This window comes from Sapajus apella, unplaced genomic scaffold (genome assembly GCF_009761245.1).
Source record: "Sapajus apella isolate SASKATOON/1434 unplaced genomic scaffold, GSC_monkey_1.0 scaffold31, whole genome shotgun sequence".
NCBI lineage: Eukaryota > Metazoa > Chordata > Mammalia > Primates > Cebidae > Sapajus > Sapajus apella.
In genome coordinates, this window is record NW_022436971.1 from 11,196,610 (window position 1) to 11,211,741 (window position 15,132).

A 15,132-nucleotide genomic window follows, 5' to 3' on the forward strand; every position below is an offset into this window, starting at 1 on the left:
GTGTATTACTCATTTTAATACATATTGCAAAACTTCACTCCAGAAAATTTGTCTCAGTTGAACATTTATAACTCTCAAGTATGGGAATCTTATTTAACTGTAATTTCATCAACACTGGGTATTGTCCATCTTTAATTTTTTCTTTACTCTTGTAGGAAAATATATATCTCATTTTTAAAATTTGCATCATTTTGAGAATTGATAAATTGAACAACCTTTATTTTTATTGTGATTTATATCCCTTTTTAATGAATTTTTCTGCCTATTTGTTTTGTCCTCTTTTCTTTGGACTGTATGGACATTTACAGTATTTTTCTTTTTTGAGTCATGTTTATTGAGGTGTAATTATTTTACCAGTTTTATTGATGTATAATTTACAGAACATACAGTTCATCATTTAGTGTATTCATAGATTTGTGCAATCATTATCACAAACTAATTTTAGGATATTTTCCTCACTCCAAAAAGAAACTCTGTGCCCATTAGCACTCACATTTTATTATTCTTCCCTCTACTAGTTCCTGACAAGCATTAACCTGCTTTCTATCTCTGTGTATTTGCCTACTCTAACGTTTTATGTGAATAGAATCATACAATGCGTGGCTTACTACTTTAACTTAGTGTATGTTTTCGTGGTTTATCCATGTTGTAGCCTGTATCAGTACTTTGTTCTTTTTTATTGTTAACATCTCACTGTATGAATATGCTACATTTTATTTTTCCATTTATCAGTTGATGGACATTTGGGTCATTTCCACTTTGGGGATAATGTGAATAATGCTGTTATGAATATTCATGTACAAGTTTCTGTGTGTACATATATTTCCATTTACTTGGGTAAATAACCAAGAGTGGAATTGCTGAGTCATATGGAAACTCTATGTTCAGCATTTTGAGGAATTGCCAAACTGTTTTTTAAAGTAGTGGCTGTGCCATTTTGCATTCTGACGAGCAATGTATAAAAGTTCGATTTCTTCACATTCTCAACAACATATATTATTTTCTGTGTGTGTGTGTGTGTGTGTGTGTGTGTTTGTTTAATGTAACCATCCTAATGGTTTTAAATATTATCTCATTGTGGTTTTTGTTTCCATTTTCCTAATATCTAGTGAGGGTAATCATCTTTTTATGTACTTATTATTTATTGGTATATTCTTAAAGAAATGTCTTTTTCATATAGTTTTTCAATTTTTAATTGGGTTATCTCATCATTCAGTTGTAAGCATTCTTTTTGTATTCAGGATAGAGTATATTATTAGATAAATACTTGATAATTATTTTCTCTCATTTTGTGGTATCTTTTCAAATTCTGGATGTTGTCATTTTCACCCCAAAAGTTTTTAATTTTGATGAAGCTGAAAGCGCATACTTTTTTGTTGTTGTTGTTGAGACGGAGTTTTGCTGTTTTTGCCAAGGCTGGAGTGCAATGGTGCCATCTTGGCTCACTGCAACCTCCGCCCCCCCCCGGGTTCAAGCAATTCTCCTGCCTCAGCCTCCTGAATCGCTGGGACTACAGGTGCCCACCACTATGTCTGGCTAATTTTGTATTTTTAGTAGAGACAGGGTTTCACCATGTTGGTCAGGCTAGTCTCAAACTCTTGACCTCAGGTGATCCGCCGGCCTTGGCCTCCCAAAGCTCTGGGATTGCAGACATGAGTCACTGTGCCCAGCCAAAAGTGTGTACTTTTTATATACAAGATTATGTCATCTGACAAGCATAATTTTGATGTAATAACATTCACTTTTTGTAATGTAAAATTTTATAAATACATTATTATCATGTACCTACCACAGTAATCAAAATGTAGAACAATTCTATCATCCCTCAAACTTTTCTGGACTACTACTCGTCTATTTTCTCTCCCCATATTTTTGCTTTTTAAAGAATATTATGTAAATAATATCATACACAATAAACCACCTGGCTTGTCTTAGTTTTAGTGAATGAAGTTCTAGCAAGTAGTTCTTTATAATCAAACTTACATATTTTTTATTGCCAATGTTATGATCCCTGCTTTCTTTGCCTCTGCTTATGGTTTTCATTTTAAGATTCTCTATCACTTAATTTTAGGTGTGACTAATTTATACTGCACATATAGCACATCAAAACCTTTGCCTTCTTCTTAGGTATGCAGATGGGAAATAAAGTCCTGAGTTAAAGTTGCAAAAAGCTGATATAAATTAGATCAGTAATAAGAATGAAAAACTTGCAAATGAGCAGGGAAGATTGAGAATCAATTGCTTCTCTAGAAGAGCTCATAGTAGGGGTTGTCTGCTTTTATGCATACTGGAAATCCGGATCCTCAGTCCCAGTCTGATAGTTGGTAATTGATGTCGGGACAAGATACTTTCCTACTCAGTTTCTCATTTATCTAGAATAAGGGCCAGATTCTAACTAAACTTCACAGATTTAAAATGTTATGCTCTACCAGCTCAGAGAAGAGGATAAAGATGTCCCCTTGGTTATAGCTGTATCTCCAAGCTGCTTTGAAAAAAAGAGTCAAATCAATGAAGCAGTTATTTTTAAACTCTTCATCTAAAGTGAAGCAAGCATGAAAAAACGTATTCCTCCTTTTTATTGTTTATTTATAAACATACCATAATAGTTGATATTTGGAGATATAAAACATAGAATATTAAATGCATAGCAGCTAGAAGGTGGAAAGTGTGTATATGACCATAATTTTCTATTGGCTACCTTCTTTCTACCACTTAACCAAGAAAACCAAAGACCTGAGAATGTCTTCTACAGCAACCCTGGCTCCTGGGATGTATAAGGTGATCCTTGTATTAGATATGCCTCTGGAAGGAAGGTCTTCATTTATTTTATGGGCAGGAAGGTTTAGGGGGAGGGCAAATTGAAGTTTCTGCCTAAGTTGGTGTTGAATCTTAGTACCAGCCCCAAATTCATCAGGATTCACCCCAGTTTCTTGACTGCCCATTCACAACCACCTCCTAGTACCTAGGCTTTAGAAAGTACACTGAAGGAAAACATCAGTGACTATCAGGTGATGTGCAAGTAGCCCAATAATGACCATGTGCACAGCAATTCATGGCTTACGGAACAATTTCATATAAGTCATGAAGATTTCAAGAAGTAGCATTTATCTTATAAGGCTGCAGAAAGGAGCTAAATGGACAAACTCAGGGAAATGTATTGATACATTCCTTAGCACAGAGCAACTGCTGAATTTTATTTTAAAATTTTAAATTAAACAAATATTATGGGCCAGGCGTGATGGCTCACACCTGTAATCCCAGCTCTTTGGGAGGCCAAGGTGGGCAGGAGTTTGAGACCAGTCTGGCCAACATGGTGAAACCCCATCTGTCTACTAAAAATACAAAAATTAGCTGGGCGTGGTGGTGGGTGCCTATAATCCCAGCTACTTGAGAGGCTAAGGCAGGAGAATCATTTGAATCTGGGAGGCAGAGGTTGCAGTGAGCTGAGATTGTGCCAGTGCATTCCAGCCTGGGTGACAGCAAGACTCAGTCTCAAAAAAAAAAAAAAAAAACACACTCACACACACATGCGTGCGCGCGCACACACACACACACACACACACACACACACACATTATATATTAGTGTTTACAATAAGCTTTTATGGATACAGTATTTTTATTCTAGTTTTACAGAAGAGGAAATTGATGCATAGAGAAACAAGATGATTCATTTGGTGATTCATTTGATGGTATCCATATAGCAGGTGTCTGAGCAAGGCCTCTATCTCTCATGACAAATTTTGGGTATCTCCACTGGACCAGGCTCACATATGGAGTGGGAACTGTGAATCATACAACCGGGAAGTCTCACAATCCTTCAGTGCCAGTGACAGCAATGCTTAACTCTTGAATATCTGAGATGTATCCTTTCCCCTATCTTCCCCTCTAGTATCTTCATTCATGCCTGCCTTTGTCCACTTTGTTGTATTCTTTCTATGGCTTCACCTTCTCTTCTCTTCTCTTTTTTCCTCTTTTGAGAATCTGGTAACTTCACAGAGCTGGAGCCTCTGTTCTTCTTTGAAATATATCTGTAATTCTCCTTGAGCTCCACTTTTTTTTTTTTTTCCCAAGGGAAGCCTTTCCTTGTCCTGAGTAAGATGAGTGTTCTACTCTGTCCCTGTGCTGCTTGGCTAGAGTCAAACACCCTTCTGAGTTCATGCAGACTTCATCTTGCAAGACAGCGGATTCAGATCTCCCATCTATCACTGAACCTGAGGGACAGAAGAAACTATTCCTTTCCCTTAGCTTCCCTTCTAATATCTTTATTCTTTCCCACATTTCTCCACATTCTTGTATTCTTCCTCTTTATCTCAGACGCTCTTTTTTTGCTCCTTCTCTCATGGATATGGTAACTTCACAGAGCTGGAGCCTCTTTTCTTCACAGCCTCGAGATCCTTCCCACTTTGCACTAAGATTCCTGTGTCTGCCAAGCTCTACCTAATATTGCCCTTGAGCATCCCCTGAATCTGTGCTTAAAGTTTGCATGTAATGTGCATCGCCTTCTTTAGTCCTGCCAGTGAGGGGCTGCTCTTGCCTCTGGTTTCTGCCTCCCTCCACCCAGGCCTCCGCTGCTGAGGTCCATACCCTTGTAAAGTATAACATGTTCTATGTTCTCCTTCTCCTTCAGGGGCTCTGTATCCTTATCAAGGAAGCTTCATGAGGAACTGAGAATACCCACTTTCTTTTATTGATGAATCTTAAACTCTGGGATACTTTAACTGCTTCAATGAGTTTAATTATTTTAAGATTGAGGATTATTTTTTCTGTGGAAATGCTATAAAATCATGCTATTGATCTCAATCTTTAGATTTAAAAACTAATTGTTTTCTATAGAACTCTCAATTTCATGCTAAATTTTTCTTTTTAGAGAACATGTTTTTCTACATGGTAAGATTGGATAATAATCATTTGAATTAGACCAGAATTTAATTCTGATGTCATTCATATAGAAGATTATTTTTGCTTCTGAATAATTTAAACCAATTTTTGGTTTGCTGTGTTCAGTAAAGAAAACCAGTTGAGTATATATTTCTCTTCTTGTTTTTGTCTTTGTTAGTCACCATGTGTTTTTAAATTTAAATTAGTATATGTATTATTAGATGCGTGACATAGAAAATGCCTAGCCTATATGGAAATTGAGGGTTCCAAAAGCAATGTAATTTGAGTTAGATAATATAAGACCTTGATTTGTTTCTTTATTGCTGAGTTCCGGTATATTTTCTATAAGCCATTGCTGCATAGCCTAAAAGAGAGTCAATTCCTTTATCAACCCCATTTTACTCAACTGTAACAAAATAAATTTTAATTCAATGATGGCCAATGGCTATTTCAGGTCTAACATCTTTTTCATGTTAGTCCCAAATCATCAACCTTACATAAAATATGGAAGTAAAATTCAATTATTTAGTATAAAAATCTCAGCTATCTCTTGTTTTTTGTAGGTAACTGAAAAGGACAACAATATAAATATATTTTCCTAACTAGGTAAATAGTGGTTTCTGTAGTTCAAACCAAAGCATATTTTCTTTTTTGGTTCTTCCTTTCTTCAATTTTACCTCCCTCCCTCCTTCCCTCTCTACCTCCCTCCTTCTCCTCTTCCTTCCTCTTTCCTTCCTTTCCTTTCCCTTCTCTTTTCTTCTTTATTTTTTATTACTATGTTTAATAGTGACTCATGTGATTAAAATGTCTGTATTGGTACAGCCTCACGAGGCTTTAGATGGATTAATTTCTTTTAAAACTAAGTTGCACTTTTAGGGTAGATGCTTAATCATTTCAATATATAAGGATATTTGCACTTCCAAATATAAACTCTCAAAAATTGGAAACATTATTCAAATGCATGCACGTTTAAAAATCCTTTCAGACATTGTTACTTTATTTCTACCAGATGGTTCTGTGATTCATTAAAACCTGTGATTCCATTAAGTGGGGTGCAGCTCAATGGGAAACTCTTGCTGTCTCTGGTTATCCCCCAACCTTACCTTGAATCTGCCTACCTACGTTTCATTAAAGCAATAATTTGTGCCCTTGTATATTCCTGCAATTTAATGTTTAGGAGATTCAGATGCCTGATCACTCAGCAAGAACACACAATCTCGTGAGCCATTAGCGTTTCTCAGAACTCTTTCAATTCTCAAAAGTCCTTAATTTGAAGAGGCAGTTCACTAATGCCTTAAACAAGTTCCCATGACCTCTCCATCTGCTTGCATTAAAATAAGTTAAATTGCTCACTCTTCTTTCACTTTCTCCAAAGGTTACATGGACGTGATTACTGTCTCCATCGCCCAAACAACAAATGATCTGATAGACCTCCACTTCTCCCTTCAGAATCCACAGCACGCCACCTCCAGAAGAATGGTGCCAGGGAGAGGAGCATACCAACCTGCTATGTGAGTTGAAGGAGCTTTTCAGACACCTTTGCACTTCTCTTACTGCCAGTATTTAACCTACGGCAAGTGCACTCAGACTTCCCATGTTTATCCAAACATTCTTACTGACAGGTGTCAGTTATAATTAACATAAATATTTCTGCTAAACATACCTGTCAGTTCATTCTGTACTCTTTGAGCCTGCTATATCCAGGACTCAATGGTATTATTGTCAGTTCAATGATCTCCCTCTTTTTTATAAAACTCAAATCTCTTTGAGGTCATCAGCTTTGTCATAGTCATTTACTTCCTGCAGTTCCTGGTACAGTTTCTGCTGTTGAATGACTGACTCATTGATCGCTTTTGTTTGATCACATCCAGGGAAGGAATATAGTTAGGTAGGTTTTATATAAGGGAGGCCAAGTGTTTAGACGAAGAACTCTAAGCTAGTAATTTACTTCAATGAAATTAACCCCACATATTCTGGTACTTTGTTATTTATACTACAAGATATGCTTATACAACACACCCCGTTAAAAATAAGAATACATGGGAGGGAATGAAACTGAATTTGAGAATTTGAGATTTAACAAATTGGTATAATCAAATTTCCATCAGTGTAGCAAAACTGGGAAAAAAAAATCAGACACTGAAATCTAGGAGATGGAGATGAGGGGAAGGGGTGCATATGGGTTTGGAAAAGGGCTTGCCTTTTGTTTTGTTTTTGAGATGGAGTTTCACTCTTTTGCCCAGGCTGGAGTGCAGTGGTGCAATCCTGGCTCACTGCAACCTCCACCTCCCGGGTTCAGGCAATTCTGCCTCAGCCTCCAGAGTCCTAGCTAATTTTGTGTTTTCAGTAGAGATAGGGTTTCACCATGTTTGCCAGGCTGGTCTTAAACTCCTGAGCTCATGTGATCTGCCCGCCTTGGCCTCTGAAAGTGCTGGGATTACAGGTGTGAGTCACCATGCCCAGCCTCCCTCTCCTTAACTTGCTCTTATAACTGGAATCTCGTGGAACAGGCTGTGCAGTTTTTAATATTTGCTGCCTACGTTTTACATACCTTTTTCAAGATGTCTATTGCAGAAAAATAAACCTATAAGGGATAAACACTCAGACAATATAATACCCTGTTTTTTTCCAGCTTCTCTTTTAAAGTTAAATGTGAGTTAAGACTGTCTGTTACAGCCCATCAGAAACCCACACCTGGATTGTGTGAATCTTGTGGTTTCAGGCGCCAAGTGGAGCTTTTCCACTGATGCCTTCATTCATACTCCTTAGGTCAGCAGGTCACTCAGTCGGCATGGAGGATCTCCTCAGATTATACTAAAGCTTCAGATATCATTCCTGCACTCAAGAGACTGGCAATTTACAAAAGGAGACAAAATTTTAGTGTAACATATAGTAAAGGGTAATAAGTCACTCAAACTACTACTCTTGAACAGAGAAACTGTAAACAAATGACACACAAGCTTGCTGCTTCTGATTTTCTGCTTATATAAGTATGCCTCTTGTTTTAAAATATTTGTTTACACTCCAAATGATATACAAATATGAGCACACAGATATACCACACCATACTGTTCAAAACATAGAACAGCTGTGAAAAACATTCTTGAACTCAACTAACTCCACCCTTGCTAAAAGGGAAAATTGACAAATGTTATCCATGAATATATATTATCTTGCATATACACACTATATGTATATTTGTATGTATACATATGGCTAATATTTTATACATATATACACAAACACACATACATACATATGTTAATATTTAGGGTATAAAAATCCTCACATTAGATAATATATTGCTAAAAAGCCTAGATCGTTCTGTCAAGTGGGTAGATAATAGATCCACAAATTATTATTCTTTTGAAAAGCCAGAGGAAAAATATTCTGGTATTTTGAATGGCTACTCAAATAATTATAAGAATAAAGTTAACATTTTCTTGTACTGACTTTGAATTTGTTTGGGAGGAGTAATAGTATGTATTCACTTCTTCCTAATAAGTGCCAACAAAAAATGTATCTTCTGTTCTTTCACCATTTGAACAAAAAGCTGACTAGTAGCTGAGGATTAGATAAGGAATGTATTAGTCTGTTCTCATGCTACTAATAAAGACATACCGATAATTTATAAAGGAAAGAGATTTAATTGACTCACGGTTTCACATGACTGGGGAGGCCCCACAATCATGGCAGACGGCAAAGGAGAAGCAAAGTCGCGTCTTGCATGGCGGCAGGCAAGGGAGAGTATGCAGAGGGGCACTCCCCTTTACAAAACCATCAGATCTTGTGAGACTTATTCACTACCACGAAAACGGCATGGGAAAGACCCATCCCCGTGTTTCAATTACCCGCCACTGGAATCTCTCCCCTGACATGTGAGAATTATGGGAGCTACAATGAAGATGAAATTTGGGTAGGGACACAGTCAAACCATATCAAGTATGGTGATTCAAATATTAGTACCAGACGATATTGTTATTATAACTCATCAGTCATTAATTTATCCATTCGAGAATATTTACCGAGCTCAAGGACAGGCACATAGAACCAGTGCTAGGGGTAAAGATAAAACACACACAAGCAAGACAAAACCCATATTCCAAAAAGAATAGCAGAAATATTTCCTGTCCTACATGCTCTTCCAGAACTTTTTGTGAAGTCTATGCCCTGTCCTCTTGAACTCGGTCAGGCTTTTGTAACTGACTTAACTGTACAGCAACCCTGACTTCCGAGGCCAGGTTGTAAAAGGTAATGCAACTTCTGGTTTTCTTGGGATACTTGCTTTGGGGGCCTTGAGATGCCATTTGAGAAGTCTGCGGTTGCCATCTTACAAGATGGCAAACTAACTCATGCAGAGCAAACACATGGAGAGGAGAGATGTCCAGCCAGCCTTAGCTGCCTTCCACTGTTCCAGGTTTAGCCACTATCTGCAGACTGCAAAAGACTGCAGACCTATGCAGATATGCCCAAGACTAAACTATCTATGACTACAGAAGAAACTCTAAGCCGGAATTGCCCAACTAGAAGATTCTCAAACTTCTGACCCCCAGAAATCATGAGAAATAAATGGTTATTGTATTTTAAATAACTGTTTTGAGGTTATTTGTTATACAACAATTGATAACTGGAATAGACTCAAAGTATGTTCTAATTATGTGGGAGATATGGTCTTAATAATTTACATAAATTTTATAATAAATTATATATAGATTCATAATGTAAGAGAGAGAGACTTATAAATATCACGAGAGAAAAGTAATTAAAGCACTATATAAATTCAGAGAAGGGTGAAATGAAGTCCCCCTGAAGCTAACATTGAAAACCCTGTCGGAGAGCTGGTGAATGAACTGGACCTCCACTTAAGGATGAAATTTGGACATGAAAAATATGAAAATTTAAGGTAGAAGGAATGAGTTACTCACCAACATATAACTGGCTTATGTATAATAGCTTACACATGTCTCCATTATAGTGGATTCAAACATTGTCCAATTCAAACATTATAGGATAAGATTACCATTCTTTGGTGCCTTATGATATTTGTCTTATGGCAAAATCATCCTTATGTTTTCGTATCCACTCTGGAATTCATATTCCTTTCATATAGAATGCATTAGTTTGAGAGCTGCTGAGATTCATGGCATCCTCTATCTTCATCAAAACCACACTGTCAGAGCACCTACCATGTTCTTGTCCCTCCAGCTGGCTTTGGAGAAAAGAAAGGAACAGGACTTTGTCTTTGCCCTAAATGAGCTCATAGCCTAGTCACAGTGACGGTGCTGTGAAATAGGGGATTAAAAGAGCGGCAAGTTAAGAGAAAACGATGTGTAGTGGCACATAGCAGGGAGTGAGCAAGCATGCAGAGGAGGTGACATTCCAACTGAATCATTAAGGATTCAACTTTGCCAGACAGAAAGAGAAAGAAAGAATTCCTGGCAGGGGCATGGAGGCGTGTGCCTGTGATCCCAGCTACTCAGGAGGCTGAGGCAGGAGAATCACTTGAACCCAGGAGGTGCAGGTTGCAGTGAGCCGAGATTGTACCACTGCATTCCAGTCTGGGTGACAGAGTGAGACTCTGTCTCAAAAAAGAGAAATAATATTACCGGCAGAGAAGACAGGAAGAAAAACTGCCCCAGATGTAAACATGGTGTTTTTTGGGAAATACAGATAGTTCAGCACAACCCAGGGCATAAGATTTAAGTGGGGAGCCTGAGGGGTGAGCTACAGAAGGAGGCAGCCCACTGAGGGGTCTGCATTCCTCATTTGCTGAGAGGTCTGGCCTCCATTTCAAAGGTGACAGAGAATCTGAGGAAAGGCCTTGTGGTACTGAGTTTATACATTCAAATTGTAATTATTTCTCACATAGCTGTTCTATGTATGGTTTTTGGAGACAGAACATACTTTTTGATGAAAACCATCACATTTTTGCCTACTTTAAGATTCTCTTATCCATTTCCCCGATGTGCAGTATTCACCCTGATGATTAGAGCTAACGTAGCCTGAAGGAAATGCCACCTAACAGGAATCAGAGGCAATATATCCCAAAGTGCTTTTCATTCACTGCTCTTTCTGGAAATGTGGTTTCTCATGCCATGAAACTTGCATGATGCCATAAAGACACTGATTGTAGCAATTTATGGCCCCTGGCTCTGTCAGATCCATTGATCTCCTAGAGATAGATAAATTACAATTTAAGGACCCTTACTCCCATACAAAACACACACTACTGGTCTATTCCCACTGTCAGGAAATTCTGGTGGTAAATAATTCAAGAAAAATGCAACCTCAGTGAGAATTGCAAATGCCTGCATTTCGTGACCCATGGTATCCCCTATGACATGTGATGCAGTGCCAATGGGACCACAGGTTCATTAACGAATCCTCACATTGCAGTATTGTTCCGCTGTCTTTGGCTCAGGTTATTTGATCTGCCCAAAGTCTTTTCATTCATCGTCCTCTACAAAGAAGGACAATTCCTCCAGAAAACCCATCCTCATAGATTTTCTCTTCTGTAAGGCTGATGGTGTTCTAAATGCCTTACACATGTCTTGTTGTTGCCGTTGTTATTATTTTCTATTCAGGTCTTTTAGAGTTTCAGGTAGAGACTTTAAAATCAGCCACCATTGTCCATTGAAGATGTTTGTTTTTTAGCTTTATTCAGCTGAAAATAATACTCTCTAGATAGTTAATAACTCTAGCTATGTATTTCATGGTAAACGGCATATATGATTTTATAGCTCAAAGAATTGATGGCCTAGCTCAGTATTGTTGGTAAAAGAGCAATGTTCAAAAAAGCAGTATGCTGGAAACCATCATTCTCAGCAAACTAACACAAGAACAGAAACTCAAACACTGCATGTTCTCACTCATAAGTGGGAGTTGAACAATGTATCTCAGAATTTAAAGCATAATTAAAAAAAAAAAAAAAAGAAAGAAAGCCCTATTGGCAGATCATGGTGGCTTATGCCTGTAATCCCAGCACTTTGGGAGGCCAAGGTGGGCGAATCACGAGGTCAGGAGATCAAGACCACCCTGACCAAGATGGTGAAACCCCATCTCTACTAAAATTACAAAAATTAGCTGGACGTGGTGGCATGTGCTTGTAGTCCCAGGCTGAGGCAGGAGAATCACTTGAACTAGGGAGGCGGAGGTTGGAGTGAGCCGAGATCTTGCCACTGAACTCCAACCTGGCAATAGGGCGAGACTCAGTCTCAAAAAAAAAAAAGCAGTATTTTAGAATGGGCAAAACACTCCCACATGAGGTTCTTTGAGCCCTTTCGGGTGTTGGTTACTTGGCCACACCAATTAGCATGGGGTACATTCTGTTCTGTTCTGTTTTTTTCCAAATCTTTCTCTCAGACTTACCCCTCCTGTTCTTCTCTAAGGTGAGTGCCTTTAATATACTTGTTTCTAAAGTCAGCAGTTCACATTTTTGTGTCATTTAACTCTCACAATGATCTTGGAAGAGAAGTACTGTTAATTTAATTTTCCCAATGAGGAACTGACATTTAGAGAAATTCAATAACATGCCCCAGGTTACAGTGCTGCCCCGTGGGAGAGCTCAGCTCCCAATCCTCAGCTGTCTGACTTCAAAGTGTTTTTCTTATTCACTACCCTAAGTAAGTTCCCTTCCAGATATCTGCATAAAATAATTTCTGGAAGTTTCCTTCTGCTTAGGCCTTTAAGAATATGAAAAAGGGATTGCTTGGTGTTTATAAGATTTTACCATATAATTCAGTTATTTTAATTATAATGAACATGGAGGACATATCTAAGCTTCCATCCTCTGTTCTTTGAGATTGATATAAAATTGATACAGGTTTTTGCTTGCACTAATCCAGGGGTGTCTAGTCTTTTGGCTTCCCTGTGCCACACTGGAAGAAGAAGGATTGTCTTGGGCATAACATAAAGCAGATTAACACAGGAACAGAAAACCAAACACCACATGTTCTCACTCATAAGTGGGTGTTGAACAAGGAGAACACATGGACACAGGAAGGGGGACATCACACACTGGGGCCTGTCGGGAGTTGGGGGCAAAGGGAGGGATAGCATTAGGAGAAATTTCTAATGTAGATGACAGGTGGATGGGTGCAGCAAACCACCATGGCATGTGTATACCTATGTAACAAACCTGCACGTTCTACACATGTATCCCAGAACTTAAAGTATAATAATAATAATAATAAAACAGACTACCACTGATGGTAGCTAATGTGTTAAAAAAAAAAAGGTCCTTGCATAAATCTCATGTTTTAAGAAAGTTTGCATAGTTGTATTGGGCTGCATTCCAAGCAGTCCTGGGCCACAGGTGGTCCGCAGCCACGGGTTGGACCGGCTTGCACTAAACTCTCCTATCCTCTGTTTCTTCTTGCCTCGCCCACCCAGAAATGGAATGCAATCCGTGCTCTATAATTTTTTAAAGGCATTTATATGCATAAAACAGACCTTAATAAATACTTGGGGGCAGTGTTTGGGTTTTATTTAGTAGCAGTACAAACAATGTAAAATTGAATACTAGGTGTACCATCCAAAACGAACTTATAAATTTAATTACAGGACTAATACAGTAGCCAGAATTCCTTGTAAACAATACTAAGATAGAATAAAAATGAAAGTTGCTTTGACTGTACTGATATATCTTATCCTCAGTGTGTCATATGCAAAATGCCTGTCTTCCTGGCATCTCGCCACTTGAAAATCCTTCCCACTACCAATTTTCTCAGCAGCATCAGCATCCAGCCATGTCAGGCTCTTCACTCTTCAAAAGGGGCTTGCAGCTCAGTTCCACTCTTTCTTATTTTTTAAATGTAGATCTATCCAGTGTTCCAACTCTCAAAATGACTCATCAATGTGCTCTGCAAAACAAAGGGCCATTTCCTCTTCATCTCTTTGTAGCCTGGTAAACCTGCCTGCAAATACTTGGGAAATTTAGTCATCTTCCGCAAAAGTCTTTATCGATGTAAATGATGAAATTGCCTATTCTCTTTCTTTACTGTCCATACATTCACCTCCAAAATATTCAAACTGTAAAGCTTCTACAGTCAGATTTGGTTTCATGTATCTATTTTATAAAAAGTTGATCATGCTGATTAGTCACATACTACATAGATGCACAAACTGTATTACAAGGTTATATCTGGTTATCAATTTCCAAACAGCTCCTCATTAAGGAAGAGATGAAAACTCTACAAAAATTATTTTCTACTTCACTTTTGGTATTGTTCAGTTTTACTTTTTTTTTTTTTTTTTTTTTTTTTTAGTTGGAGTCTTGCTCCGTCTCCCAGGCTGGAGTGCAGTAGTGTGATCTTGGCTCACTGCAACTTCCACCTTCCAGGTTCAAGAGATTCTCCTGCCTCAGCCTCCAGAGTATCTGGGATTACAGGCACGCCTCATCACACCCAGTAAATGTTTGTATTTTTAGTAGAGTCAGGGTTTTGCCATGTTGGCCAGGCTGGTCTTGAACTCCTGATCTCAGGTGATCTGCCCACCTCAGCCTCCCAAAGTGCTGGGATTATAGGCGTGAGCCACCACAACCAGCCTGATTCTTTTATATGTGTTTTTTATTGTTCCTACTCTAAATTAGTCTGTGCATACTTATTTTCACTTTTTTGGGTCATTTGAAGAAAATATTTAGTCTTTTTAGTTTTCTTTACTTAGTCCAGTGATACAGCTAAAGTTTCACAGTGCAGATTGTGGTTGAGGATTGGACTCTTAGAGTTGGACAGCTAAACAGCAACATGACTCACTAGCATATTAACTATGCAACATTGAACAAGTATTCAACCTCTTAGCATCAGTTTTCTCAACTATAAAATGGGGACATAAATAATAATCACTTGAAGTGTTGTGAGGATGAAAAATGAGATCATTTAAGAGGAGAATTTACTACAGCAGCTGCCATATAGAAAACTGTCCATACATCTAAGCTGCTATCCATGTTTTTTGTTTTTTGAGGGAACGTCTCACTCTGTCACCCAGACTGGAGTATGGTGGTGTGTTCATAGCTCGCTGCAGCCTCTGGCTCAAAGGAGCCTCCTACATTAACCTCCTGAGTAGCTGTGACTACAGGAACCTGCCACCATGGCTGGTTAATTTGTAATTTTTTTGTAGAGATGGGGCCTTGCTATGTTGCCCAGCTGGTCTCGAACTCCTGGACTTGGCCTCCCGAAGTGCTGGGATTATAGATGTAATCCTCTGTGCCTGGCCTCATTTCAATAGTAATTATAAATGTTCGTCTCTAACTATT